The sequence below is a fragment of the Phaethon lepturus genome, unplaced genomic scaffold, assembly GCF_000687285.1.
Source record: "Phaethon lepturus isolate BGI_N335 unplaced genomic scaffold, ASM68728v1 scaffold4363, whole genome shotgun sequence".
In the NCBI taxonomy this organism is placed as follows: Eukaryota; Metazoa; Chordata; class Aves; order Phaethontiformes; family Phaethontidae; genus Phaethon; species Phaethon lepturus.
Window position 1 is genome coordinate 15638 of NW_010531068.1, and position 4447 is coordinate 20084.

Consider the following 4447-nt stretch of genomic DNA (forward strand, 5'->3'; position numbering starts at 1 on the left):
GCACCTGCGGCCGCATGCTGCTGCCTGCTTGGGATGCTGAGCTGTGGGCTGGCCCTGGCTGCAACAGCAGCAGCTCCCACTAGTTTTTTATGGCTCACGTGTGGCAGAGAGAAGTGGCACTAACAGCTGTTGGTAAAAGGTCTTCAATAACACGGGGGAATGAATGTGCTAGTCTTGGTTCCTGTGCATGAGACCTTCTGTGGTGCTGTGTAGCCCTGTACTTCGAATCCTGCTGTAGCATGTGCAGGCTGCTGCCAGGGCACAAGCAGGACTTGCGCCTCTTGGGTCTGCTGCCTGTGGAAGAGGTCTGTGATGTGACAGAAAGGTAGGTATGCACACTGAGAAGAGACATGACACTGATCCGAGCTGTGGCCTGAAGCTGTAACAGAAGAGGAAACAGGCTGAGAATTTATGGGTGGAGAAGAATGCAGTTTGTGGCAATGAGCCGTGCCACAGATGTGTCTCTGGGTCCATGTTTCTAGGTGGCTCTGGGTACTGAGGGCTAGAGCTCGCAATAGCTGGTATAGATGGGCTTTGCAGTCTGGGACCTGAGTATTTTAGAGGTGCCTCGAGGCAAACTGGGTTACACCACCTCCACTGTTGCCCATAGGAAGAGCATGCAAACAGCTCAGTTGGGTGTAGCTGAACTTTGGACATGTGAGGCAGCCACCAGCAAACATTAGCTCAGACATAGCAGTACGATGAGAGATCTGTTAAATGTAAAAAGCAGCATAATGGCTGAGACTCTAAACACAAGGTTGTGGTTCCCACAGCAACGGCAGCCCAGCCCGTGCGTGCTCAGTGGGACTCTCCTCTCCGTGGCAAATAGCTGCTCTGTGGAGTGCTCAGATGCAACAGGGCTGAGCAAGTTGCCTTGGGAACTGTGGGCCAGCTTATCCGCCAGCCAGGGAGCAGCTCCGCTGGAGCTGTGCTCGCCCACTGTGGCATCTTTTCCCCTCGCCTCTTCTCTGCCTTGCTTTAGTGTTTGCATTTAAATTGTTGCTTTTACTGGTTTATTGGTACGGTTTAGGGTTTAGCTACTTCTGTTTATACGCGCTAACTCTGGCAAGGCTGAAAGAAAAGGCTCAGTCCCCATTTCTGAATGAGTAGCAGTGCCATCCTTGCATGCATACAGAACTGGCTCCAGTATGCGGCTTGGGTTGTCCCGTCATGGAGGAAATCAGCAGCCTGCAGCTGCCACTCAGTTGTGAAATGCTGTGACGAGAAGAATGAGGATGGCTCCTACTGCCCGCACAGAGCCAGCTGTTGATGCTGTCTTCCAGCTGTGTGCCCTGAGCACTGTCTGCTGGAGACAGCCAAGGCAATGCGCTGCCTAGGGCCCTTGGGTGCTGATGTTACTTGTAGTGCCTGCATTTGCACCATTGAGCTGGCTTGCTTTCAGCCTCCCATGTGTTCAGGAGGACTGCAGTGGTTGCAGAACTGCTTTCTGGCAGTGGTATTGCTGCCTTGTCAGGCTTCTGGCAGGGCTTTATAAACCAGTGTGGAGTAGCCTGAATGGCAAGGAGAGGGGGTCAGGTTGTGCAGAGTGGGAGGTGTCAGCAGCTGGTGACTGCCTCGCCCCAAGGCTCTGCTTATGTAGTAGTCCTTGAGAACATTTGCAAATGGACTATTTGTTAAATCCTCTTTCTGGCAGTTGCATTTACCAGGTACAACCCATTTGTACTTGGACTTTGCACACATCTGGAGGTGTTGCCTGCAGAAGTGCTGCAGAGTGGCAAGGACAGAGATGCTGGATAGCGTGTTTGTCCTGGGTGCTAGCTCTGGCACAGCTTGTGCTGTTCAGTTTATTGATATCACTCACTGTCTGGGGAACTTACTCCAAAATAGGCACAAATTTCCTGGATGTGAGAAATTGGAGAGATGCTGCTTGTGGTAGTAGTGCGCTACATCTTGTTATGTTTTTTCTATATACCCATGTGAGCATGATAAAACAGGTTTGTATGTCTCCTGTTATTGTCATTGTGAGTGTCTTGCTCTGAAGTTTGCTGCAGGTGAGGCAGCCGCACCTCCGTTGCTCCAGAGCAGGGGCCTTTATATCTGTATTTGACCATGGAACAGAGTCTTTGGGTTGGAAGGGAACTTTAAAGGTCATCTGGTCATCTAGTCCAACCCCCCTGCAATGGGCAAGGACATCTTCAACTAGAGCAGGTTGCTCAGAGCCCTGTCCAACCTGACCTGGAATGTTGCCAGGCATGGGGCATCTACCACCTCTCTGGGCAACCTGGTCCAGTGTTTCACCACCCTCATAGGGAAAAATGTCTTCCTTAGAACTAGTCTAAATATACCCTCTTTTTAGTTTAATAGCGTTACCCCTTGTCCTATCACAACAGGCCCTGCTAAAAGTCTGTCCCCATCTTTCTTATAAGCCCCCTCTCAGCCCTGGCAGGCTGCAGTAAGGTCTCCCCGGAGCCTTCTCTTCGCTCCCCCAGGCTGAACAGCCCCAACTCTCTCAGCCTGTCATCACAGCAGAGCTGTTCCATCCCTCTGACCATTTTTGTGGCCTCCTCTGGACCTGCTCCAACAGGTCCACATCTCTCCTGTGCTGGGGGCTCCAGAGGGGGACACAGCACTGCAGGGGGGGGTTTCCCCAGAGCAGAGGAGCAGAATCCCCTCCCTTGCCCTGCTGGCCATGCTGCTTTGGGTGTGGCCCAGGATACGGTTGGCCTTCTGGGCTGTGAGCTCACATTGCCAGCTCATGTCCAACTTTTTGTCCACCAGTAGCCCCGTGTCCTCACCAGGGCTGCTCAATCCCTTCACCCCCCAGCCTGTATTGATACCGGGGGCTGCCTCAACCCAAGTGCAGGACCTGTTGAACCTCATGAGCTTCACACGGCCCATTCCTTGAGCTTGCCCAGGTCCCTCTGGATGGCATCCTGTCCCTCAGGAGTATCGACCACACCACTCAGCTTGGTGTCCTCTGCAAACTTGCTGAGAGTGCACTTGATCCCACTGTTTTTGTAATTGATGAAGATATTAAACAGTACTCGTCCCAATATGAACCCCTGACGGACACAATTTGTCACCAATTTCCACTGAGCCATTAACCGCTACCCTCTGGATGTGACCATCCAACCAATTCCTCATACACTGAACAGTCCATCCATCAAATCTGTCTGTCTCCAATTTAGAAGGATGTTGTGGTGGACTATGTCAAAGGCCTTAGAGACATCCAGATAGATGATGACATCCATAGCCCTTCCCTTGTCCACTGATGTAGTTACTCCATCAGAGAAGGCCACTAGGTTGGTCAGGCAGGACTTGCCCTTGGTGAAGCCGTGCTGGTTGTCTCAAATCACCTCCCTGTCTTCCATGTCCCTTTGCATAGCTTCTAGGAGGATCTGTCTGGCACTGATGCCCCACATTTCTTGCTAAGTGTCCAGACAGGCAAATGCAGAAATGACAGTGCAGCTCACTGGATGCTTTGGGAAACTGCCCTGTTTGTGCAGTCACATGAGGTGAATGGCAAGTGCAAGGAAGAGCTAGGGAAATACTTGTGAGCTGCCCCTGCTCTGAACTGCTAGGGCTGTTTAGAATCATGCAGAGGGCTGTGTGGAGCACAGTCCAGTTCCCCTTATATGGGGAGTAGATGGCTATCTAGTCCAGGATTGTCCCCCTTTCCATTCATCCTCTTTTCCCTCTCCTATTTAGAGTAACAAATGACAGGAGATTAATTCTGCAAACGGTGAAGATGTGCATGTTTCATGTGTGGTTCTGGCTGTGGCTGGTGTTGTAGAGCTCTGGCAGCTTGGGGTGTTGGTGCAGGGAGAGATGGATGATGCATATCCATCTCCTGATCAGGCCTTTTCTCCCCAGGTGCTCACTGCATGCAATCTATCCTTGGCCACTCATGTCTTTATCCTTTAGTGCCTTGCAGGTGGCTTGAAGCTTGCTCCAGAGCCCTTTCTTAAACTGTTAGCTTTAAAGTCAGCCAGGTGATGAGTCTTTGAACAGACACTTTTCTCCTAGCCCATGGCTGCAGAAGTCAGATGCAGGGAAGTCTAGCAGCAGTGGTTGGACAGCCAGTACCTTCCACTGTGCTGGTATCCCCCAGTGTGAGCCTTGTCTGCACATGCAGGACTGTGTGATGTGGCCCTGTGCAGAGGCAGTAGCAGCTGTGCAGTGCCGGGGGTGCTGCCTGCACAAGTCCTAGCAGCGAGGGCAGCGGTGACCCCCTGCTAGCATCAGACCTCACTCCCCTCGACAACCAGGGCAGCGTGGTGAGGAGGCACCCTCAACAGTGGGCTCCTAGGTCTCGGAGTCCCTGCTGGAGCAAATGTCCATAGTGAAGAGAGCTCTGTAGCTTGCTGCCCTCCCTTATGGGATATCTGCTCTAGCAAGACCTGCAGGGCTGGGTTCTGCTGAGGGGCACCTGGAGCAGGGCAGGGTGGGAGATACTGACTGAGGCTGCAGAGGCAGGGTGGGGGGG